Source organism: Mustela putorius, unplaced genomic scaffold (assembly GCF_011764305.1).
Source record: "Mustela putorius furo isolate JIRA1106 unplaced genomic scaffold, ASM1176430v1.1 tig00000250_pilon_pilon_pilon, whole genome shotgun sequence".
In the NCBI taxonomy this organism is placed as follows: Eukaryota; Metazoa; Chordata; class Mammalia; order Carnivora; family Mustelidae; genus Mustela; species Mustela putorius.
Genome location: NW_025421328.1, coordinates 863102 through 890713, shown reverse-complemented (window position 1 = coordinate 890713; position 27612 = coordinate 863102). Strand labels below are relative to the sequence as shown.

Sequence of the window (27612 nt, the reverse complement as noted above, 5' to 3'; positions counted from 1 at the left end):
ATGTCTACCATTCACGAAATTCTCTGCAAGTTCAGCTTGGAGGGTGATCACTCCATGCCGCCAAGTGCATATTTGTGGGTCAAAGCATACACCAATTTTGATGCTGAGCGTGATGCTCTGAACATTGAAACGGCCATCATGACCAAAGGTGTGGATGAGGTCACCATTGTCAACATTTTGACCAACCACAGCAATGAACACAGACAGGATATTGCCTTCGCCTACCAGAGAAGGACCAAAAAGGAACTTGCATCAGTGCTGAAATCAGCCTTGTCTGGCCACCTGGAGACAGTGATTTTGGGCCTATTAAAAGACCTGTTCATTATGACACTTCTGAGCTGAAAGCCTCCATGAAGGGACGGCTGATGAGGACTTCCTCATTGAGATCATCTGCTCAAGGACCATCCAAGAGCTTCAGGAAATTAAGAAAACAGCATGGGAGTTCCTCAGAAAGGTAAAAATAGAGCTACCCTATAACCCAGCAATTGCACTACTGGGCATTTACCCTAAAGATACAAATGTAGTGATCCAAAGGGTCATGTGCATCAGAATGTGCATCAGAATGTTTGTAGCAGCAATGTCCACAGTACCAAACTGTGGAAAGAACCTAGATCTCCATCAACAGATGAATGGATAAAGAAGATGTGGTATATATATACAATGGAATATTATGCCACCATCAAAAGAAATGAAATCTTGTCATTAGCAATGACGTGGATGGAACTAAAGAGTATTATGCTGAGCATAATAAGCCAATCAAAGAAAGACAACTATCATATGATCTCCCTGATATGAGGAAGTTGAGAGGCAAAGTGGGGGGTTTGGGGGGTATGGAAGGAAAAAGTGAAACAAGATGCAATCAGGAGGGAGACCATAAGAGACTTAATTTCACAAAACAAACTGCGGGTTGCCAGGGGTAAGGGGGGTAGGGAGAGCGTGGTTGGGTTATGGACATTGAGGAGGGTATGTGCTATGGTGAATGCTTTGAAGTGTGTAAGGCTGACGATTCACAGACCCACACCCCCGGGGCTAATAATACATTGTATATTAATTTTAAAAATTAAAAAATTAAATACATTTTAAAAAGCTACAACAGTCGGTCAAACAGTTGGCCAAACATGATGCTAAAGAGAACTAGAAAATGATTAATCATTAAAATAAAATCAGAGGGGCGCCTGGGTGGCTCAGTCGCTTAAGCATCTGATTCCTGATCTCAGCTCAGGTCTTGATCTCAGCATTGTGAATTTAACTCCCACATTGGGCTCCATGCCCAGTGTAGAGTCTACTTAAAAATAAACACAAATCAACACACACACACACACACACACACACACACACCCCAAACAACAACAACAAAAAACAGAAAATGAACCAACAAACGAACAAAAACCTTGAGAGAACAAAAGCCTGAAAAACTGGTTTCCACAAAGCCCAGACCCTGGATAGGAGGTAGGACAAGTCAACACAAGCAAGATTGACTGAAAAACAATGTCACAGGCCCCTTCCCCAGAAGGCAAGCCAAAAGAATTAAGGGACAACCACCACAGGGTCCCCATAAAACTGTTAAACCTCAACATCAGGGGAAAACATTAAGCTCCAGGTATTGCCCTAAAACCTGTATATTCCACAGATACAACTTTTATTTATAATTTGGTCTCATGATTCTTGTTCCTTTAATTTCTATAACTTACCTACCATTACAACTAGAGGTTTAATACAAGATGCTCCATAACAACCTTTTAACTTTTAACTTTTTTCATACACATACTTGTGTTTTTCTTTTTTAAAAATACACATAGTTATAAGCTTGAAGGTAATCCTTTTTCCCTATTCAATACTAGCCATATATATAAACGAGTTTTAATCTCCCTTGATCTATGGAAAGTTGAGTCCTTTAACAAAGATAGTAAGTTACACCCAGGAAACACCAAAATAAACTTCTTCACCCACATCGAGGATTTATAACCTCCCTCCAATCTTGTTCTTCTGTCAGTGTTTCTATGCACTCATATTTGTTCTGGTATTATACAAATCTTATTCTTGGGTTTCATTTTGAGTGGGTTCTTTTTTTTTTCTCTCTCATTTAATTTTGTCGGTCTTTTTTTTTTTTTTTTTTTGGTACGTTTTTCTTTATGTACCTTATAAATCTTACTTTTGGGACTCATTCTGCCTGGGTTTTTCTTTTTTTAATTTTCTTTCTTTTTGATGGTGACTTATGATTTCTTCAAAGTATTACAGGATACACCTTGCCTGAATCATGGTTGATATATTCAGCTATACATCCCCTCAACCACTTCTCACCAAAATGACTAGGAGGAGAAACATCCAACAGAGGAAAAATTCAGAGGCAGTGCCCTCTCCCACATAACTATTTGATATGGACATAAACAGTATGTTGGAAAGGGAATTCAGGGTAACAATTATCCAGGCAATAGCTAGATTGGAGAATACCATTAGTGACAACATAGAATCTCTAAGGACAGATGTGAGAGCCACCAGAGCAGAAGTTAAAAATGCTCTCAATGAGATCCACTCTAATCTAAATACTCTCACAGCTAGGGTAACAGAGGAAGAAGATAGAATTAGTGATCTAGAGGACAAACTGATAGAGAAAAAGGATCAGGAGGATGCATGGAACAAACAGCTTAGAAGTCATGAAAAGAGAATTAGAGAAATAAATGACACCATGGATGTTCTAATGTCAGAATTATAGGGATCATAGAGGGGGTGAAAAAAGATAGAAGAAAAGAAGGTATGGTTGAACAAATTCCGGATCAGTATTTTCCCAGTCTGGGGAATGGAACAAGTGTTTGTGTCCTAGAGGCAGAAAGAACACCCCCCAAGATCAAAGAAACTAGAAAGACTTTGAGGAACTTAATTGTGAAACTGATGAATCATAATTTTAGACAACAGGTCCTAAGGGCAGCTGGGGGGAAGAGATTCCTTATGTACAGAGGAAGGTCCATCAGAATAACATCAGACCTGTCCACAGAAACCTGACATTGAAATTATAGATTGCTCTAAGCAGTACAGACATTTTAACAATGTTTGTTTTTCTGATCCATGAGCATGGAACTGTCTTCTATCTTTTTGTGTCTTCTTCAATTTCTTTCATGACTGTTCTGTAGTTCCTTGAGTACAAATCCTTTACCTCTTTGGTTAGGTTTATTCCCAGGTATCTTACGGTTCTTGGTGCTATAGTAAATGGAATCGATTCTCTAATTTCCCTTTCTGTATTTTCATTGTTAGTGTATAAGAAAGCAACTTTTTTCTGTGCATTGATTTTGTATCCTGCCACATTACTGAAATGCTGTATGAGTTCTAGTAGTTTAGGGGTGGAGTCTTTTGGGTTTTCCATATAAAATATCATGTCATCCATGAAGAGAGAGAGTTTGACTTCTTAATTGCCAATTTGAACACCTTTTATGTCTCTTTGTTATCTGATGGTTGTTATTAGGACTTCTACTACTACGTTGAACAAGAGTGGAGAGAGTGGGCATCCTTGTCGTGTTCCTGATCTCAAAAGGAAGGCTGTCAGCTTTTTCCCATTGAGGATGATATTCACTGTGGGATTTTCATAGATTTTATGAAGATCAGGAATATTCCCTCTATCCCTATACTTTGAATGGTTTTAATCAGGAATGGATGCTGTATTTTGACTCAAATTAATAAAACTATGAATGAAAGGGGAGAGATAACTACTAACACCAAGGAAATAAAAACAATCATCATAAATTATTATCAACAGTTATATGCCAGTAAGTTAAGCAACTGAGAAGAAATGGATGCATTCCTGGGAACCTATAAATTTTCAAGACTGAAACAGGAAGAAATTGACAGCCTGAATAGACCACTATCTAGTAACGAGACTGAAGAAGTGATCATAAACCTCCTAAAAAACAAGAGCCCAGGACCTGATGGATTCTCTGGGGAATTCTACCAAACATTCAAAGAAGAAATAAAACGTATTCTCCTGAAGCTGTTTCAAAAAACAGAAGTAGAAAGAAAACTTCCAAATTCTTTCTATGGATCCAGCATATTTTGAACATCACATTAAATGGTGCTACGATTTTTGTTTCAATCAGTAAATATGAGTTAAAAACGCATGAGGATATTCTATTATATTTAGCTGTATGTTTATCCATTCTGATGTCTTTCCTTTCTGATATTCAAAGCCTTATTTATTATTTCCTTTTTGTTTAGAGAAGTTCTTTTAGTCATTTTAAGAGTAGTTTTGCTAGGAACAAATTCTTACTTTCCCTTCATTTGAAATTCCCCCTTCATTCCAGATTGATATTTTTGCCAGATATGGGATTTGCATTTGGAAGTTTTCTTTAAGCTTGTAAAAAATACTGTGCCCCTTCCTTCTAACATTTGTTTTCTGATGAGAAATCTTATGTCATTAGAAGTGGTTTTTCCTGGGATACCTGGGTGGCTCAGTTGGTTAAGCAGCTGCCTTCGGCTCAGGTCATGATCCCAGCGTCCTGGGATCAAGTCCCACATCGGGCTCCTTGCTCAGCAGGGAGCCTGCTTCTCCCTCTGCCTCTGCCTGCCATTCTGTCTGCCTGTGCTTGCTTGCTCTCCCTCTCTCTAACAAATAAATAAACTCTTAAAAAAAAGTGGTTTTTCCCTTATGAGTAAATTTTCATTTTTCTCTACTTTCGAAGTTTTGTTGTTGTAAAAAGTTTTCAGAAGTTACTTTGGCAGTTCTTAGTGTGGATTTTCTAGGTTTATTTTATTTGAGATTAATACATGACCTTGAATCCGGGGGTTTTTCCAAATTTAGGAGAATTTCAGCATTATTTTTCTTTTGGTCTTATTAAGGTATAATTGACAACACTGTGTAAATTTAAGATGTATATTATGATTATTTAATATATGCATATATTGTGAAATGTTAATAAAGTTAACACAGTCTCAGATGATGTATGTGTTGAAAACATTTAAGAACTACTCTCTAGCAAATTTGAAATTTATAATACAGTATTGTTAGCTATAGTCATCATTCTATATATTAGATCCTCAGAACTTATTAATTTTATAACTGAAAGTTTGTACCTGTTGGTCAATATCTACCTGTTTTCCATACCCCACAGGTCCTAAAAACCACAAATCTATTCTATTCCTATGAATTTGACATTTTTATGTTCTACACATGTGAGATCATACAGTATGTATCTTTCTCTGTTTGACTTATTTCACCTAGCATAATGTCCTTAAGTATCACCTATGCTGTCTCAAATGTCAAAATCTCCTTTGTAATGGCTCAATAAAATTCTGTTGCATGATTTTAACCATTTATGATATTCTGTATCCATTCACCCATCAGTGGACACATAGGTTATTTCAGTATCTTGGCTATATTATTTATTCATAATGATGAAGGTCTGAGCCATAATCTTCTCTTCTAGTTTTGGGATTCTGTAGTTAGAAATGTTAAATATTTTGTTATAGTCCCATAGATCTATGAAGTTCTGTTGTTTTTCTTACTACTATATTTTCATCTGTTGTTCATAATGAATAAATTGTAACTTTTCCTCATTTCACTGATTCTATCTTCTATCATCCATACTCCTGATTTTATCCAGCAGTTTTTTTGCTGTATTTTTCAGTTTATTGATTTCTTTTATAGGTAATTTTAAAAATAATTTCTATTTTTTAAGATTTTATTTATTTATTTATTTATTTATTTGAGAGAGAAAGAGAGAGAATATAAGTAGGGGGATTGGACAAAAAGAGGGAGAAGAAGACTCCCCATTGAGCAGAAAGCAAAACTTGGGGATAGATCCCAGGACTCTGAGATCATAAGCTGAGTTGAAGGCAGACTCTTAACCAACTGAGCTACCCAGATGCCTCAAGATTTTCTGTTTTTCTTTTTGCTTCAAGAGAATTGTAATTGTTTGACGGGCATTTTTATGGTGGCTGCTTTAAAACATTTTTAGATATTTCCAACATTTGATTCATTTCTGTGTGTTGATATTTGATCATTTTCTTTTCTCATTTGATTTTGGATTTCCTGGTTCTTGCTATGAAGAGTACTTTTTAATTGTATCTTGAATAATTTGGGTACCATATTATGAGACTCTAGATCTTATTTAATCTTTTTAATCAGACAGTCCCTTGTTTATGTATACTATGATGGCTATGTAAGTTTGTATCCTCAGCTTCTTGTTGGGCTCCACTGATGTCACTCTAGCAAGAGCAGAATGTTGGTTCCCACTGCTTTGCTTCAGACAAGTAGGGTGGAAATTTTGCAGTCCCTTTGCCTTGTTGACAGTCAATACATTTTGGGAAAAGTAGGGACACACTCTTAACACACACCTTCTCATTACCTTTGAGTGGGATTATAAGTAATGGATAGAGTTGAGAGTAATTAACATCACTTTGTTGCTACAAGGTAGGAGTGGAAGCTCAGCTTCCCATTTGACCCTATTGACAGTGAGGGAGAAGAGGGAATTATAATACAAAACAGACTCACCTCCCACTACCTCATTCCTCCTCACTAATGCTGGGTAGACATAGAGGTTCAGATTCTTGCTAGGTCTCACTGGTACGAAGCATAAATAAAGTGGAGAAAACATGTCAATTAGCTTGACTCACACCATTTCATTCTGCCTCATTGATACCAGGTAGGGATAAGGGTTAGCATCCCCACATGGCATCATTTATATCATTTATCTATTGCTTTTAAAATTTAAAAGCTTTCCTTATGGTGTTTCAAGAATGATTTACCTATGTTTTCTTCTAGATTGCTATATTTTCATCTTAAACATTTAATCCACATAGTTCGATGTAAGAAGTGTTTACATTTATTTCCTCTAAATAACTGATTAAACTAACTCAATTTGTTAAAAATCCCTTATTTTTCTCACAATTCGTGAAACATTTTCCCACAAACTTTTTCACAAATCAAATACCTATTTGTCTAATTTATATACTTAACATATATTTTATATACCAAAGAAATACTTGTTTATGTATAGCATATATGTCACTAGAATGTAGATTCAAAGAGAGCGGGGATTTTCTTTTGCTCACTGCTTGGTCTCTAGTGCCTTAAATATTGGTTGCATGGTAAACAATGAATAAGCAAATTGGTATACTACAATTACTTCTTGGTCTAAATATCTTATCCATTGATAGGTCTGTAAGTTGATATGTCATTCATTAGTAGGTCTCAAGTATTGCATTGAGTAGTCTAGCCTTAAAATGCATTTCAATATCTGATAAGGAAAGCTCCCTCATTACGCTTCTTTTCCAAAATGTTTTTAGTTAGTCATGCATATTTACTCCTTCAAATATGATATTAAAAATTATTGAGTTTCAAAAATATTTTAAAATAGGTCTTTCATTATAGTTAAGATATGCTAAGTATTTCAAAACAAGCAAGACCTTATCTATTAGGAGATCAGATTTCAGGCAAGTGTAATTAAGAGTCAAGGAAAAAGAAGCTTCTAAGTCCCTAAAGTAGCAACCCTACTAAAACAGCTTTGAAACGAAAGCAAATGGTATGGTCAACAGTGAAAAGCTTTAATTTTTTCAATATTCAATATTCAGACATCAGTGATAACTATTAGAAACCCTATTTAAGAAACTCCTATAAGTCACACACACACACACACACACACACACACACACCACCAACATTGATAAAGTGGTAGAATAACTGGCAAATATAAATAGGTATTTCACAAAATAAAAACTCACCTAAACTAAAAACACATGAAAAGATGACCAAACATGCAAACAGTAGGAGAAATACTTAACAAAATAATGATATATTACTTTACAGTAATAGGATTTGTAAACATTAGAAAGATGGATAGTAATAAGTATTAGAGGAGAGTTGGGGAGAGATAAGGCCATGATTCACTGCTGAGGAAGTCAGCTGGGAGAGAAATCTGGCACCTCTTGCTTAAATTGAATTAATATATACACTATAGGTTGATTGGAGGGGCAAAGATGGAAGAGAAGTGGGGGATCCCTATTTCAACGAGCCCCTTGAAATTAGCTCAATATCTACCAGACCATTCTGAACATCCTTGAAATCAACCTATGATGTAAGAAGATATATCTGGAACTGTACAAACAGACTATCTCAGGTGGTTGGTCTCGAGGTATGAAGCAGGGAACTATAATTCTACAGACAGATATTGGAAGATAAATGGAAGGGGAATGAGCCTCCAGGATCCTGCATGGCTGGAGCACAAAAGCCTCCTGTGCTGGGGACCAGGCACAGGACTGCAGACAGGTAATGACAGGGAAAGGACTCTAGTGCAGCCCCTGAACTGAAATCTGAAGCTGTGGGGGCACACATGTGAACTGGGATCAGCTAGAAGTCTTAGAAGAACAAAGGACAGAGATGTGTTTGGACCTGGAAGAGAGGGCTGGGAATGCTGCTGTGGGGTGCACAACCCAGGAGACTGCAGCTTTTGGCAGCACAGATAGAAGTAGGGACAATGTGGCCCAAAGAGTGCACTGAGGGACAAAATGCAATCTATCTATTCTGAGACAGAGGTTTGTATACAGTCAATTCTGCTCTGATGCTCGGGCATGACACAGAAATCTGTCAGAAAAAGCCAGCAGAGAACAAATTGCCTCCGAAATGGATTTCAGTGAGCCCATCCCCCTCTAATGGGACAGGACAACTCTGCCCAGACAGGGTTGCCTGAGTAACACTGTGGCAGACCCCTCTCCTCCCAGAAGACAGGCTGGAAGAACAAGAGGTTGACAACACTAAAGTCCCCACAAAACAGGTGCACCTTGCTTGGATTGTGGTCAATAGTTTGGACTCTGTATATTCCCTCAACCACCCCTCAACAGAAAAGGAAGAAACCCCAACATAGGAGAAACTCAGAGACTGTGACCTCTGCCACAGAACTAATGAATGTAGCTATAAGCAAGATGTTGGAAATAGACTTCAAGGTAATACTTATGCAGACAATACCTAGGATGGAGGAAACTTTTAATGGCAGCATATATTATTTTTTTTAAGATATTATTTATTTCAATCTCAAGTAGGTGGAGAGGCAGGCAGAGAGAGAGAGAGAGGAGGAAGCAGGCTCCCCACCGAGCAGAGAGCCTGATGCGGGGCTCAATCTCAGGACCCTAAGATCAAGACCCGAGCCAAAGGCAGAGGTTTAACCCACTGAGCCATCCAGGTGCCCCGGCAGTATATATTCTTAAGAGCATAAATGAGAGCTGATCTGGCAGAACTTAAAAATACTATCAATGAGATCCAATCTAATCTAGATACTCTAACACTTAAGGTAAACGAGGCAGAAAATGAATTAGTGATCTAGAAGACAAACTGATAGAAAAGAAGGAACAAGTGGAAACCTAGAACAAACAGCTTAAAATCCATGAAGACAGAATTGTAGAAATAAATGACATCACAAAATGTTGTAATGTCAGAATTATTGGGATCCTTGGGGGGGCGGTGGAGAGAGAGAGGACTAGAAGATATATTTGAGCAAATTGTAGCTGAGAACATCCTTAACTTGGAGAATTAAACAAACACTCCTGTCCTAGAGGCAGAGAGGACCCCTCCCAAGATCAAGAATAGACAAACACCCAGACATGTAATCAAAAAACTCACAAATCTTGAAGCAAAGGAAACAATCTTAAGGGCAGTTAGCGGGAAAATATTCCTTACATAGAGAGGAAGGAACATCAGAATAACAACAGACCTGTCCACAGAAACATGGCAAGCCAGAAAGGGATAGAAAGACATATTCAGGGTACTAAAGGAGAAGAACATGCAGCCAAGAGTTATTTATCTGCCAAGGCTGCCATTCAAAATAGAGAGATAAGGAGCTTCCAGGACTGGCAGAAACTGAAAGAATATGTGACCACTAAGCTGGTCCCCCAAGAAATATTAAGGGGGGTTTGATAGAAGGAGAAAGACCCCAAGAGTGAAATAGAATAGAAATATACAGAGCAATATATATAAGCAAGGACTTGACAGGCAACATGATGACAATAAATTCATATCTTTCAATAATCACTCTTAATTCGAGTGCCCTAAATGTTCCCATAAGGGACGCCTGGGTGGCTCAGTTGGTTAAGCAGCTGCCTTTGGCTCAGGTCATGATCCCAGTGTCCTGGGATCGAGTCCCACATCGGGCTCCTTGCTTGGCAGGGAGCCTGCTTCTCCCTCTGCCTCTGCCTGCCTCTCTGTCTGCCTATGCTCGCTCGCTCTCTCTCCCTCTATCACTGACAAATAGATAAATAAAAAAATCTTAAAAAAAATTAAAAAAAAAATAAATGTTCCCATAAAATGGCACAGGGTTGCAGGTTCAATAAAAATACAGGACCCATCCATATGCTGCCTACAAGAAACTTATTTTGAACCTAATGATACATACAGACTGAAAGTGAAGGAATGGGGAAGAGTTTTTCATGCCAATGGGACACAAAAGAAAGCTGAGGTAGCAACTCTCATATCAGATAAATTAGATTTTAAGTGAAAAACTTTAGTTAGAGATACAGAAGGACACTACATTATTACTAAGGGTCTATCCAACAAGAAGATCTAACAGTTATAAATATCTATGCCCCCAACATAGGAACAGCCAACTATATAAGCCAACTGTTAACCAAAATGCAGAGACATGTTGATAGTAATACGTTAATAGTAGGAGACCTGAGCAATCCACTGTCAGCAATAGACAGATCATCTAAGTAGAAAATAAAGAAAAAAAGATCTTTGAATGAGGCACTGGACTAGATGGACCTCATAGATATATAGAGAACGTTCCACCCTAAAACAACTGAATACGCATTTTTCTTGAGTGCACATGAAACTTTCTCCAGAATAGACCACATACAGGGTCACAATTAGGGCTCAACTAATACCAAAAGATTGAAATTACTCCCTGCATATTCTCAGACCACAAGGCTTTGAAATTGGAACTCAGCCACAAGATAAAGTTTGGAAGGAATTCAAACACTTGGAAGCTAAAAACCATACTGCTTAAAACTGTTTGGGTCAACCAGAAAATCAAAGCAGAACTTAAACAATTAATGGAAACCATGAGAATGAAAACACTTTGGTTCAATGGAAATGTTGAAAAAGAAAAACAAAGCTGGGGGCATCATGTTGCCTGATTTCAAGCTTTATTACAAAGTTGTAATCACCAAGATGTCATGGCTATCACAAAACATCCACATAGACCAATGGAACAGAATAGAGAGTCCAGATATGGACCCTCTATTCTATGGTCAAATAATCTTCAACAAAGCAGAAAAAAATATCCAGAGGAAAAAAGCCAGTCTTTTCAATAAATGGTGATGGGAAAATTGGACAACTATATATGGAGGAATTAAACTTGACCATTCTCTTACACCATATACAAAGATAAACTCAAAATGGATGAAAGATCCCAATGTGAGACAGGAATCCATCAAAATCCTAGAGGAGAACATAGGCAATAACCACTTCAACATCAATCACAGCAACTTCTTTCAAGACACGTCTCCAAAGGCAAGGGAAACAAAAGCAAAAATGAACTTTTGGGACTTCATCAAGATAAAAACCTTCTGCACAGCAAAGGAAACTGTCAATAAAAGAAAAAGGGAACCCACCGAATGGGAGAACATATTTGAAAATGACACTACATACAAAGGACTGACATCCAAGATATATAAAGAACTTCCCAAACTCAACAACTAAAAAAAAAAAAAAAAAAAAAAAAAAAAAAAAAAAGTCAAGTAAAAAAATTGACAGAAGACATGAACAAACACTTCTCCAAAGAAGACATACAAATGGCTAGGAAACACATGAAAACATGTTCATTTCATTAGCCATCAAGGAAATTAAAATTTAAATCACATTGAGATACCACCTTACACCAGTTAGAATGGCAAAAATTGACAAGGCAAAAAACAAAAAAGGTTGGAGATGTTGTGTAGAAAGGGGAACCTTCTTACACTGTTGGTAGGAGTGTAAGGTGGTATAGACACTTTGGAAATCAGTGTGGAGTTTCCTCAAAAAGTTGAAAATAGAACTACCCTATGACCCAACAATTGCACTGCTGGGTATTTACCCCAAAGATACACATGCTGTGAAAAGAAGGGGCACATGCACTCCAATGTTCATAGCAGGAATGTCCATGATAGCTAAACTGGGGAAAGAGCAGAGATTCCTTTCAACAGATGAATGGATAAATGAGGAAGGCTACAGATTAGAATCTCTGCCTGGGCATAGTGGGCAAAGCAGCTCTAAAGCTGGGAAAGCTTTTTGTTGTCTTAACTGAAGATGACCTGAAGCCCAAGTTTCCTGACAGAAGAGGGCCACAAGCTTTATGCATAAAAAATATTAACTCTGCCCACCCACCTTTTGGATTGAGTGCTACTGGGCTACACAGCTTCCAGGAGTTTTCTCTAGCATTTTGGTCAGACGGATCCACATCCTCCACAGCTGGAGGGGTTGTGATTAAGCTCCTTGACTGGGTGAAAGTGGGTAGGGCTGCTCCAGGCTGCTCTCAGTTTCTCAAACTGGCTCTCTGGTTAGGAGGAACTGGGAGCTACTCTCCTTCATTAAGGATCTGAATCTAATCTGTAGCCTTCCTCATTGCTGAATACAGTCTTCAGCCCGTCAAACCAGGAAATATAGCCAGAGAAAAAAGGAAGTCACATAACTCATTAAATAGCTCTGTGTATGGTGGTACCTGATAGCAAAGTACAGCCCATGGTTTCCCTGCTGAAGAGAAAACAAAAAAACAGAAAACTTACTATGTAATTCAGTGCATATTCTAGCTTGATTTGAGTAAACAGTCAAAAAGCTATATAGGTCTTGGACTCCGTCCTACTGTCCTTCCAAGGCAAGGAAGCTAATTCATAGCTCCATAAGCTACTGAATATAGTACCTGGTACAAACTATCTAGTAAGCCTGACCAGAGAATACAGGTAAACATAGAGCCCATTCTACAGACTCATATGTATAGAAAACCAAGCCAGAAGACTTATCCAAGAGTTCTTAGCCAGTAGCTCACCCACTTCCTTGTCCTTAGAATGTTAAAGTTGCCTTGTCCCAAAATGGAAAATAATAGGAGGACCCACCTGCTTAAGGAAATTACTAGCAGACACATGCCAAACCCCAAGCTGAGCTGACTGGGGGGAAAAAACTGTCTTCGACAAAGGAATCCTATAAAATCTGAAAGCAGAAACCAATCATTCAAATGTGTAGATACTAATGTAAGGAATCAAGGTTCATGATGAATCAGGTAAATATATCAAAGGAAGCTCATAAAGAGCCTATGACTGACTCTAAGGAAGGAGAACTATGAACTCTTAGAAAAAGTATTCAAAATAATCCCATTAAAGAAGTTCAGTGTGCTACTTACTAGAAAACACAGACAACTAAATGGAATTTGGAAAAAAAATGAACAAAATGAGAGGTTCAACAGGAAATAACATACATTAAAAGTTCCAGAAATTCTGGAACTGACAAATCCAGTAAGTAATCTGAAGAATCCAATAGAGAGTATTAGAAGTAGAGCTGACCACACACACACACACACACATCAACACCTCAAGTTTACAATGTTAAAAATTACCTAGACAGAGGAGCAAAATGAAGAAAAAAGAGTAATGAAAGCCTATGAGAATTAAGGGACAAAAAGGAAACCAATAGTCACATTATGGAATTCCACAAGGAGAAGGGAAAGGGGCAGAATGCATACTGAAAGCAATAAGGGCGTAGAACATACTGAACCTGGGAAGAGTAATGGACATTTAAATTCATAAAGCCGAAAGGATCCCAAGTAGGTTGAACTCAAATAGGACTAACAAAGACACATTATAACTAAATTGTCAAAAAAAAAAAAATGAACAGCTAAAGAAGAGAGTCACTACATACAAGAAAACTGTGTAAGACCATCAGCAGATTTCTCAACAGAAAATTTGAGGGCCAATAAAAAAAAGGGGGAGATGATATATTCAAAATAAATGACTGTCAACCAAGAATTCTGTACCAGTAAAACTATACTACAGAAACAAAGTAGGACTAAAAGCTGTCTCAGACAAAAGCTGAAAAGTTCATTATCACTACAGCTGACATACAAGAAAGGCTAAGAAAGTTCTTTTAGTGTGAGTAAAGTAAAAACATTTAAAAAACATGAAAACTTAGGGGAGGAGTCAAGATGGCGGAGAAGTAGCAGGCTGAGACTACTTCAGCTAGCCGGAGATCAGCTAGATAGCTTACCTAAGATTGCAAACACCTGAAAATCCATCAGCAGATCAAAGAGAAGAAGAACAGCAATTCTGGAAACAGAAAAACAACCACTTTCTGAAAGGTAGGACCGGCGGAGATGTGAATCAAAAGCGACGGGAAGATAGACCCCGGGGGGAGGGGCCGGCTCCCGGCAAGCGGCGGAGCAACAGCGCACAAAATCAGGACTTTTAAAAGTCTGTTCCGCTGAGGGACATCGCTCCAGAGGCTAAACCAGGGCGAAGCCACGTGGGGTCAGCGTGGTCTCAGGTCACGCAGGGTCACAGAAGGATCGGGGGTGTCTGAGTGTCACAGAGCTTGCGGGTATTGGAACGGGAGAGCCAGCTACAGAGACAGAGCCAACAGTAAGCTCACAGCTCGGTGTTACCTTGAACTGGCCACAGGCTTGGTGAGCTCGGAGCGTGGCCGGAGGTCAAGCAGACGGTAGTAACTGGGCACTGTTCTCTGAGGGCGCACTGAGGAGTGGGGCCCTGGGCTCTCGGAACCTCCGGGCCGGAGACCAGGAGGCTGCCATTTGTATTCCTGTCCTCCGGAACTCTATGGAAAGCGCTCAGGAAACAAAAGCTCCTGAAAGCAAACCTGAGTTGATTACTCACCCGGGCCCCTGGTAAGGGTGGTGCAATTCCGCCTGGGGCAAAGATACTTGAGAATCACTACAACAGGCCCCTCCCCCAGAAGATCAAAAAGAAATCCAGCTGAGACCAGGTTCACCTACCAAGAAGTGCGATTTCAATTCCAAGGAGAGCAGCAGAACTCTAGAGGAGGAGAAAGCAAATCACGGAACACATGGCTTTTTCCCTGTGATTTTTTTTAGTCCTGCAGTTAATTTAATTTTTTTCTTTTTCATTTTTTGTTTTTTTTTCTTGCCTTCTGGTAAATTTTTTTTAACTTTTACTTTTTCTTTTTTAACGTTTTTTAACTAGTTTATCCTATCTATCTATCTATCAATATGTTTATATATATATATTTATATTTTTATTATTTGTTTTCTTTTTTTTAATTCTTTTCTTTTCTTTTCTTTTCTTTTTCTTTCTTCCTTTTTAAACCTCTTTTTATCCCCTTTCTACCCCCTCACGACTTGGGATCTCTTCTAATTTGGTTAAAGCATATTTTCCTTGGGTTGTTGCCACCCTTTTAGTATTTTACTTGCTCCTTCATATACTCTTAGCTGGAAAAAATGACAAGACAGAAAAATTCAACACAAAAAAAAGAACAAGAGGCAGTACCGAAGGCTAGGGACATAATCAATACAGACATTGGTAATATATCAAATCTATATTCAGAATGACAACTCTCAAGGTTCTAGCCAGGCTCGAAAAAGGCATGGAAGATATTAGAGAAACCCTCTCGAGAGATATAAAAGCCCTTTCTGGAGAAATAAAAGAACTAAAATCTAACCAAGTTCAAATCAAATAAGCTATTAATGAGGTGCAATCAAAAATGGAGGCTCTCACTGCTAGGATAAATGATGCAGAAGAAAGAATTAGTGATACAAAAGACCAAATGACAGAGAATAAAGAAGCTGAGCAAAAGAGGGACAAACAGCTACTGGACCACAAGGGGAGAATTCGAGAGATAAGTGACACCATAAGACGAAACAACATTAGAATAATTGGGATTCCAGAAGAAGAAGAAAGAGAGAGGGGAGCAGAAGGTATACTGGAGAGAATTATTGGGGAGAATTTCCCCAATATGGCAAAGGGAACGAGCATCAAAATTCAGGAGGTTCAGAGAACGCCCCTCAAAATCAATAAGAATAGGACCACACCCCATCACCTAATAGTAAAATTCACGTTTTAGTGACAAAGCGAAAATCCTGAAAGCAGCCCAGGAAAAGAAGTCTGTAACATACAATGGTAAAAATATTAGATTGGCAGCTGACTTATCCACAGAGACCTGGCAGGCCAGAAAGAGCTGGCATGATATTTTCAGAGCACTAACTGAGAAAAACATGCAGCCAAGAATACTATATTCAGCTAGGCTATCATTGAAAATAGAAGGAGAGATTAAAAGCTTCCAGGACAAACAAAAACTGAAAGAATTTGCAAACACCAAACCAGCTCTACAGGAAATATTGAAAGGGGTCCTCTAAGAAAAGAGAGAGCCTACAAGTGGTAGATCAGAAAGGAACAGAGACCATATACAGTAACAGTCACCTTACAGGCAATACAATGGCACTAAATTCATATCTCTCAATAGTTACCCTGAATGTTAATGGGCTAAGTGCCCCTGTCAAAAGACACAGGCTATCAGAATGGATACAAAAACAAAACCCATCTATATGTTGCCTCCAAGAAACTCATATTAAGCCCGAAGACACCTCCAGATTTAAAGTGAGGGGGTGGAAAAGAATTTACCATGCTAATGGACATCAGAAGAAAGCAAGAGTGGCAATCCTTATATCAGATCAATTAGATTTTAAGCCAAAGACTATAATAGGAGATGAGGAAGGACACTATATCATACTCAAAGGGTCTGTCCAACAAGAAGATTTAACAATTTTAAATATCTATGCCCCCACCGTGGGAGCGGCCAACTATATAAACCAATTAATAACAAAATCAAAGAAACACATCAACAATAATACAATAATAGTAGGGGACTTTAACCCTCCACTCACCTAAATGGACAGATCATCCAAGCAAAAGATCAGCAAGGAAATAAAGGCCTTAAACAACACACTGGACCAGATGGACATCACAGATATATTCAGAACATTTCATCCCAAAGCAACAGAATACACATTCTTCTCTAGTGCACATGGAACATTCTCCAGAATAGATCACATCCTCGGTCCTAAATCAGGACTCAACCGGTATCAAAAGATTGGGACCATTCCCTGCATATTTTCAGACCACAATGCTCTAAAGCTAGAACTCAACCATAAAAGGAAGTTTGAAAAGAACCCAAATACATGGAGACTAAACAGCATCCTTCTAAAGAATGAATGGGTCAACCGGAAAATTAAAGAAGAATTGAAAAAAATAATGAAACAAATGATAATGAAAATACAACGGTTCAAAATCTGTGGGACACAACAAAGGCAGTCCTGAGAGGAAAATATATAGTGGTACAAGCCTTTCTCAAGAAACAAGAAAGGTCTCAGGTACACAACCTAAACCTACACCTAAAGGAGCTGGAGAAAGTACAAGAAAGAAATCCTAAGCCCAGCAGGAGAAGAGAAATCATAAAGATCAGAGCAGAAATCAATGAAATAGAAACCAAAAAAACAATAGAACAAATCAACAAAACAAGGAGCTGGTTCTTTGAATGAATTAATAAAATAAAATTAATAAAATTGATTAATAAAATTATTAATAGAATTAATAAAAAATTAATAAAACTGGCCCGACTTATCAAAAAGAAAAGAGAAAGGACCCAAATAAATAAAATCATGATTGAAAGAGGAGAGATCACAACTAACACCAAAGAAAAATAAACTATTATAAGAACATACTATGAGCAACTCTACGCCAATATTTGACAATCTGGAAGAAATAGATACATTCCTAGAAACATATAAATTACCACAACTGAACCAGGAAGATATAGAAAGCCTGAACAGACCCATAACCAGTAAGGAGATTGAAACAGTCATTAAAAATCTCCAAACAAAAGCCCAGGGCCAGACGGCTTCCCGGGGGAATTCTACCAAACATTTACAAAGAACTAATTCCTATTCTCCTGAAACTGTTCCAAAAATTAGAAATGGAAGGAAAACTTCCAAACTCATTTTATGAGGTCAGCATCACCTTGATCCCAAAACCAGACAAGGATCCCATCATAAAAGAGAGCTATAGACCAATATCCTTGATGAACACAGATGCGAAAATACTCAACAAAATATTAGCCAATAGGATTCAACAGTACATTAAAAGGATTATTCAGCACAACCAAGTGAGATTTATTCCAGGGCTGCAAGGTTGGTTCAACATCCGCAATTCAGGTAATGTGATACAACACATCAATAAAAGAAAGAACAAGAACCATATGATACTATCAATAGATGCTGAAAAAGCATTTGACAAAATACAGCATCCCTTCCTGATCAAAACTCTTCAAAGTGTAGGGATAGAGGGCACATACCTCAATATCATCAAAGCCATCTATGAAAAACCCACCACAAATATCATTCTCAATGGAGAAAAACTGAAAGCTTTTCCGCTAAGGTCAGGAACATGGCAGTGATGTCCATTATCACCACTGCTATTCAACATAGTACTAGAGGTCCTAGCCTCAGCAATCAGACAACAAAAGGAAATTAAAGGCATCCAAATCGGCAAAGAAGATGTCAAATTATCACTCTTCACAGATGATATGATACTATATGTGGAAAACCCAGAAGACTCCACTCCAAAACTGCTAGAACTTATACAGGAATTCAGTAAACTGTCAGGATATAAAATCAATGCACAGAAATCAGTTGCATTTCTCTACACCAACAGCAAGACAGAAGAAAGAGAAATTAAGGAGTCAATCCCATTTACAATTGCACCCAACACCATAAGATACCTAGGAATAAACCTAACCAAAGAGGTACAGAATCTATACTCCTAAAACTATAAAGTACTCATGAAAGAAATTGAGGAAGACACAAAAAAAAGGAATAATGTTCCATGCTCCTGGATTGGAAGAATAAATATTGTAAAAATGTCTATGCTACCTAAAGCAATCTAGACATTTAATGCAATTCCTATCAAAGTACCATCCATCTTTTTCAAACAAATGGAAGAAATAATTCTAAAATTTATATGGAACCAGAAAAGACCTCGAATAGCCAAAGGGATATTGAAAAAGAAAGCCAACGTTGTTGGCATCACAATTCCAGACTTCAAGGTCTATTACAAAGTTGTCATCATCAAGACAGCATGGTACTGGCACAAAAACAGACACATAGATCAATGGAACAGAATAGAGAGCCCAGAAATAGACCCTCATCTATATGGTCAACTAATCTTCGACAAAGCAGGCAAGAATGTCCAATGGAAAAAAGACAGCCTCTTCAATAAATGGTGTTGGGAAAATTGGACAGCCACATGCAGAAAAATAAAATTGGACCATTTCCTTACACCACACACGAAAATAGACTCAAAATGGATGAAGGACCTCAATGTGAGAAAGGAATCCATCAAAATCCTTGAGGAGAACACAGGCAGCAACCTCTTCGACCTCAGCCGCAGCAACATCTTCCTAGGAACAACACCAAAGTCAAGGGAAGCAAGGGCAAAAATGAACTATTGGGATTTCATCAAGATCAAAAGCTTTTGCACAGCAAAGGAAACAGTTAATAAAATCAAAAGACAACTGATAGAATGGGAGAAGATATTTGCAAACGACATATCAGATAAAGGACTAGTGTCCAGAATCTATAAAGAACTTAGCAAACTCAACACCGAAAAAACAAATAATCCAATCAAGAAATGGGCAGATGACATGAACAGACATTTCTGCAAAGAAGACATCCAGATGGCCAACAGACACATGAAAAAGTGCTCCATATCACTCGGCATCAGGGAAATACAAATTAAAACCACAATGTGATATCACCTCACACCAGCAGAATGGCTAAAATAAACAAGTCAGGAAATGACAGATGCTGGCGAGGATGCGGAGAAAGGGGAACCCTCCTACACTGTTGGTGGGAATGCAAGCTGGTGCAGCCACTCTGGAAAACAGCATGGAGGTTCCTCAAAATGTTGAAAATAGAACTGCCCTATGACCCAGCAATTGCACTATTGGGTATTTACCCTAAAGATACAAACGTAGTGATCCAAAGGGGCACGTGCATCCGAATGTTTATAGCAGCAATGTCCACAATAGCCAAACTATGGAAAGAACCTAGATGTCCATCAACAGATGAATGGATCAAGAAGATGTGGTATATATACACAATGGAATACTATGCAGCCATCAAAAGAAATGAAATCTTGCCATTTGCGATAACATGGATGGAACTAGAGCGTATCATGCTGAGTGAAATAAGTCAAGCAGAGAAAGACAACTATCATATGATCTCTCTGATATGAGGAAGTGGTGATGCAACATGGGGGCTTAAGTGGTTAGGAGAAGAATCAATGAAACAAGATGGTATTTGGAGGGAGTCAAACTATAAGTGACTCTTAATCTCACAAAACAAACTGAGGGTTGCTGCGGGGAGGTGGTTTGGGAGAAGGGGGTGGGATTATGGACATTGGGGAGGGTATGTGCTTTGGTGAGTGCTGTGAAGTGTGTAAACCTGGTGATTCACAGACCTGTACCCCTGGGGATAAAAATATATGTTTATAAAAAATTAAAATTAAAAAAAATGAAAACTTAGTGTAAATCTCATTGATAATGGCAAATATATAGTTATGGATTCTGCAATATGGCAATAGTTCACTTAAAATTTTAGGTTGCATTGAAAAAATAAGCATAGTAAAAATAACTATAACTACAGTAATAAGTTGTTAGTTACATACTATAAAAACATGTGAAGGGGCACCTGGGTGGCTCAGTGGGTTAAAGCTTCTGCCTTCGGCTCAGGTTGTGACCCCAGGGTCCCGGGATCTAGCCCTGCATTGGGCTCTCTGCTCAGCATGGACCCTGCTTCTTCCTCTCTCTCTGCCTGCTTCTCTGCCTACTTGTGATCTCTGTCTGTCAAATAAATAAATAAAATCTTAAAAATGTGAATTATACCATCAATAATCTAAAACATAGATGAGAGGAATGGTAAAAGCGTAAAGCTTAAAAATTCTATTGAAGTTAAGCTGTTATCAATTTAAAATAGGATATTATAAGTTTAAGGTGTTTTATGTAAACCTTATGGTAATCATGAGGGAAAATCATTTAATTACACTAAAGAACATAACAAAGAAGTCAATGCACATTGATAACCAAACACATCAAAAAACAAATAAAAAAATTAACAAGAAACAATGGATTTACAACAACAACCAGAAAAAACATAACGACCTGGCAACAGTATGTCTTTATCAATATTTGCTTTAATGAACACTGATGAAAATCTCCAATTAAAAGACATAGAATGGCTGAATGTGTAAGAAAAAAAGAGCAAACAATTTATTACCTACAAGAAAGTCATTTTTTCTGAAAAAAATTTTATTATTATTTTTATTATGATATGTTAGTCACCATACAGTCCGTAATTAGTTTTTTATGTGATGTTCTAAGATTCATTGTTTATGTATAGCACCCAGTGTTCCATCCAATATGTGCCCTCCTTAACCCATCATCACACCAGCCCATCCCTCTACTCTCTTCCACCTTAACCTGTCAGTTTGTTTCTTGGACTCAACAAATCTCTTGGTTCATCTCCCCCTCTGATTCTTCCTGCTTCACTTTTCCTTTTTCTCCCAATATCTTCCATACTATTCCTTATGTTCCAAAAGTGAGTAAGTGAAACCATATGATAATTGATTTTCTCTGCTTAACTTATTTCACTTAGCATAATCTCCCCCCATCTCATGCATGTTGATGCAAAAGCTGGGTATTCACCCTTTCTGATGGCTGAGTAATATTCCATTGTATACATGGACCACATATTCTTTATCCATTCATCTGTTGAAAGGCATCTTTCAACAGTTTCGCTATCATGGACATTACTGCTATGAACATCGGGGTGCATATGACCCTTCTTTTCACTACATCTGTATCTTTGGTGTAAATACCCAGTGGTGCAATTGCCAGGTCATAGGGTAGCTCTATTTTTAATTTTTGAGGAACCTAAAAACTGTTTTCCAAAGGGGCTGCAACAACTTGCATTTCCACCAACAGTGTAAGAGGGTTACCCTTTATCCACATCCTCTCCAACATCTCTTGTTTCTTGCCTTGTCAATTTTGGCCATTCCGACTGGTATAAGGGGGTATCTCAGTGTGGTTTTGATTTGAATTTCCCTGATGGCTAATGATGATCATTTTGTCATGTGTCTGTTACCCATCTGTATGTCTTCTTTGGAAAATGTCTGTTCAGGTCTTCTGACCAGTTTTTGACAGGATTATTTGTTTTTTGGGTGTTGAGTTTGAGAAGTTCTTTATAGATCTTGGATGTCATCCCTTTGCCTATACTGTAATTTGCAAATATCTTCTCCCTACTGTGGGGTGCCTCTTTGTTTTGTTGACAATTTCCTTTGCTGTGCAGAAGCTTTTGATCTTGAAGAATTCTCAAAAGTTCATTTTCACTTTTGTTTCCTTTGCCTTTGGTGACATGTCTTGAAAGAATTTGTTATGGCTGATGTCAAAGAGGTTACTGCCTATGTTCCCCTCCAGGATTCTGATACATTCCTGCCTCACATTGAAGTTCTTTTATCCATTTAGAGTTTATCTTTGTGTATGGTGTAAGAGAATGGTCGAGTTTCATTCTTCTACATATAGCTGTCCAATTTTCCCAGCACCATTTATTGAAGAGACTGTCTTTTTTCCACTGTATATTTTTTTCAAATAATCAAAGATTATTTGATCATAGAGTTAGGGGTCCATATCTGGGCTCTCTACTCTGTTCCACTGGTCTATACGTCTGCTTTTATGCCAGTACCATGCTGTCTTGGTGATCACAGCTTTGTAATAAAACTTGGAATCGGGCAATATGATACCCTCAGGTTTGTTTTTCTTTTTCAACATTTCCATGGTGATTTGGGGTCTTTTTTAGTTCCATACAAATTTTAGGATTATTTGTTCCAGCAATTTGAAAAATGTGATTGCACTGGGCAACATAGACATTTTAACAATGTTTATTCTTCAAATCTATGAGCATGGAATGTTTTTCCAACTTTTTGTGTCTTCTTCAATTTCTTTCATGAGAGTTCTGTATTTCCTCGAGTATAGATCATTCACCTCTTTGGATTTATGTCAATGTATCTTGTGGGTTTTGGTGCCATTGTAAATGGAATCCATTCTCTAATTTCCCTTTTTACAGATTCAGTGTTAGTGTACAAGAAAGCAACAGACTTCTGTGCATTGACTTTGTATCCTGTCACATTATTGAATTATTGTAGGAGTTTTAGAAATTTGGGGGTAGATATTTTGGGATTTCCACATAAAGTCTCATGTCCTAGATGAAGAGTAAGAGAGTTTGACTTCTTTGTCAATTTGAATACTTTTTATTTCTTTTCATTGTCTGAATGCCATTTCTAGGACTTCTAGTAGTATGTTGAAAAATAGTGGAGAGGGCACCTGGGTGGCTCGGTGGATAAAAGCCTCTGCCTTCAGCTCAGGTCATGATCCCAGGGTCCTGTGATTGATCTCTGCATTGGGCTCTCTGCTCAGCAGGGAGCACGCTTACTCCTCTGTCTCTGCCTGTCTCTTTTCCTACTTGTGATCTCTGTCTGTCAAATAAATAAAATATTTTAAATTTTTTTTTAAAGATTAAAAAAAATAGTGGAGAGAGTTGGGCATCCTTGTCATGTTCCTGATCTTAAGGGAGAAAGCTTTTCCCCATCGAGAATGATATTCACTGTGGGTTCTTCGTAGATGGATTTTATGAAGTTGATAAATGTTTCCTATATCCTTATGCTCTGAAGAGTTTTAATCAGCATCCTTCACAGAAAGGATACTGTATTTTGTCAAATGCTTTTTGTTCTATCACATTGATTGATTTGTGAATGTTGAAACACACTTGCATCCCAGGGATAAATCCCACCTGGTCATGGTGGATAATCTTTTTAATGGACTGTTGGATCCCATTAGCTAGGATCTGGATATTGGTATGAAATTCTCCTTTTTGGTGGGGCCTTTGCCTGGTTTGGCGATCAAGGTAATGCTGGATATAAAGAGTCTGGATGTCTTCCTTCTGTTTCTATTTTCTATTATTTGAAACAGCTTCAGGGGAATTGGTATTGTTTCTTCTTTGAATGTTTGGTAGAATTTCCCAGGGAATATGTCAGGTCCTGGGCTCTTGTTTTTTGAGAAGTTTTTGATCACTGCTTCAATCTTGTTACTAAATATGGGTCTATTCAGGTTGGCAATTTCTTCATGTTCAGTCTTGGAAGTTTATAGGTTTCCAGGAATGCATCTGTTTCTTCTAGGTTGCTTAAGTTATTGTCATATAACTCTTGATAATAATTTCTGATGATTGTTTCTATTTCTTTGGTGTTAGTAGTGATCTCTCCCCTTCCATTCATAATTTTATTGATTTATATCCTCTCTCTTTTCTTTTGAATTATTCTGTCCACTGGTTTATCAACCTTACTAATTCTTTCAAAGAATCAGTTTCTAGTTTTGTTGATTTGTTCTACTGTATCTCTGGTTTCTAATTCATTGGTCTCTGCCCTAATCTTAATTATTTCCCTTCTTGTGCATGGGGTAGGTTTAATTTGTTGCTGATTCTCCAGTTCTTAAGAGTGTAAAGAGAGTTGGTGTATTCGTGATTTCTCTATCTTTTTGAGTCAGGCTTGGATGGCTATGCATCACCCCCTTAGGACCATCTTTGCCATATCCCATAGGTTTTGAACCAATTTGTTTTTGTTCTCATTGGTTTCTATGAATTGTTTAAGTTCTTTGTTGATTTCCTGGTTGACCTAAACATTCTTAAGCAGGATGGTCTTAGCCACCAAGTGTTTGAATTTCTTCCAAACCTCTTCTTGTGGTTTAGTTCCAGTTTCAAAGCATTATGGTCTGAGAACATGCAGGGAATAAGCTCAATATTTTGGTATCAGTTGAGACCAGTGGGTCACCTGATTTGTGACCCACTATGTGGTTTATTCTAGAAAAAGTTTCATGCGCACTCAAGAAGAATGAGTATTCTGTTGTTTTAGGGTGGACTGTTTTGTATATATGTATGAGGTCCATCTGTTCCAATTTGTCATTCAAAGCTCTTATTACTTTGCTGATTTTCAGCTTAGATTATCTGTATTGCTGAGAATGTGTTACTATCTCCTGCAATTAACATATTCTTATCAATATGTCTCTTCATTTTGATTAACAGCTGGCTTAAGTACTTAGATGCTCCCATGTTGGGGCACAGATATTTATAATTGTTTGATCTTCTTGTAGGATAGACCCTTTAAGAATGATTTAGTGTCCTTCTGTATCTCTAACAACAGTCTTTAGCTTTAAAGTCTAATTTGTCTGATATGAAAATTGCTACCCCACCTTTGTTTTGATGTCCATTGGCATGAAAAATTGTTCTCCATTCCTTCACTTTCAGTATGAATGCATTTTTAGGTTCAAGATGAGTCTCTTGTAGACAGCATATGGATGGGTCCTGTCTTTTTATCCAATCTGCAACCCTGTGACATTTTATGAGAGCATTTAGGCTGTTCATGTTGAGAGTGATTATTGAAATATATGTTTTTGTTGTCGTCATTTTGCCTGTGAAGTCTTTGTTTCTATAGATTGTCTCTGTAAATGTCTGTTCTATATTAGTCTTGGGGTCTTTCTTCTTTCATAAGCCCCCCTTAATACTTCTTGCAAGGCCAGCTTTGTGGTCACAAATTCTTTCAGTCTTTGCCAGTCTTGGAAGCTCTTTATTTTTCCATCCATTGTACATCACAGCCTTGCCAGATAAAGCATTGTTTGCTTCATGTTCTTCTTATTTAGTGACCTGAATATGTCTTGACATCCATTTCTGGCTTGCCAGGTTTCTGTGGACAGGTTTGACATTATTCTAGTGTTCCTCCCTCTGTGTGCAAGGAATCTTTTCCCCCCAGCTGCCCTTAAGATATATTCTTTGGATTTAAGATTCATGAGTTTCACTATCTCATGCCTGGAGGTTGCTATACCCTTATTTGTCTGGGGGGGGGTGTCCTCTATGCCTCTAGAACATGAACAATTGTTTCAATCCCCAGATTAGGGAAATCTCAGCTAGGATTTGCTCAACTATACCTTCTAGTCCTCTCTCTTTCCATCCCCTCTGGGATCCCCAAAATTCTGACATTAGAATGTTTCATCACATCATTTATTTCTCTAATTCTGTTTTCATGGCTTCTAAGCTGTTTGTTCCAGACTGCCTCCTGATCCATCTTTTCTATCAGTTTGTGTTCTAGATCACTAACTCAATCTTCTGCTTCATTCACCCCAGTTGTTAGATTATCTAGATTAGATGGATCTCACTGATAACATTTTTAAATTCTGCCAGATCAGTTCTCATTTCGGCCCTTAGAGAATCTATGTTGACACTAACGGTTTTCTCAAACCTAGCTATTGTCTGTATAACTGTTACCCTGAATTCTACTTCTGACATTTTGCTTATGTCCATATCCATTAGTTTAGTGGTAGAGGTTATAGTCTCTGATTTTTTCCTCTCTTGGGGATTCCTCCTCCCAGTCAGTCTGGTAAGAGGTAGTTGAGGGAATGTACAGAGTCCAAACCACTGACCACAATCCAAGGAAGATGCACCACTTTTATGGGGACTTTCAGGTTCTTGGCCTCTTGTTCTTTCAGCCTGTCTTCTCGGGGGAGGGACCTGCCATGCTGTTACTCAGGCAACCCTGTTTGGGCAGAATTGTCTTGCCCCTTGTCATGTGGGATGGACTCAATGAAAACCAGCTTCAAGGCCCTTTTGTTTTCTGGTGGCTTTCCCTGGTAAGTTTCCGTGTCCCTTCCAAGAGTCAGAGCAGAATTAACTGTGTCCAAACTTCTGTCTCAGATTACAGAGATCACAGACTCTTCTCCAGAAAGCCCTCCAGGTCACACTGACTCTGGTTTTGTCTATACTGCTAAATACTGTAGAGATCTGGGTTGTGAGCCCCACTCCAGCACTCCCAGCCCTTGCTTCCAGGTCCAGGCCCATGTTCTGCCCTTTCTGCTTCTTAAACTGCCAGTCACCCCCAGTTCACACATGTGCCCCCACAGGTGCAGGTTTCAGCCTTTGGGGGGGGTTCCCTAAAGTCCTTTTCCAATGGCTATCAGTGGTCTGCAAGTCTGAGCCCCTGGCCCCTGTGTAAGAGGCTTTAGCACTCCTCTGTTATTTCACCTTCCAAGCACCAGCACTTATTGTGGCTCCCTCCTCCGTTTGTTTATCTCCCAATATCTGACCACAGAATCATGGCTCCCTGCTTCACACAATGAAACTGGCCACTGGAGATATTCTGTTGGTATAGATCCTGGTATATCCTCTTACATCTCAGCCTGATTTTGTGGATATTCAGAGTTGTCTGGCAGATATCCAGCTCAATTCGGGGGACTGGTTGAAATAGGATGCCCTACTTCTCTACTATCTTGCCCCCTCACCCCAAAAAGCTCATTTTGTTTTTATTTTATTTTTTAAAGATTTTATTTATTTATTTGACAGACAAAGATCACAAGTAGGTGGAGAGGCAGGCAGAGAGTGGGGGGAGAAGCAGGCTCCCTGCTAAAGCAGAGAGCCCAATGTGGGGCTCAATCCCAGGACCCTGGGATCACGACCTGAGCCAAAGGCAGAGGCTTTACCCACTGAGCCACCCAGA

The 27612-nt window shown here is 38.3% G+C and overlaps 1 pseudogene; it reads left to right on the top strand.

Annotated features, from left to right (window-relative positions):
- On the top strand, positions 1 to 27363 carry LOC106004447 (annotated as a pseudogene).
- Positions 27364 to 27612: the final 249 nt, after the last annotated feature.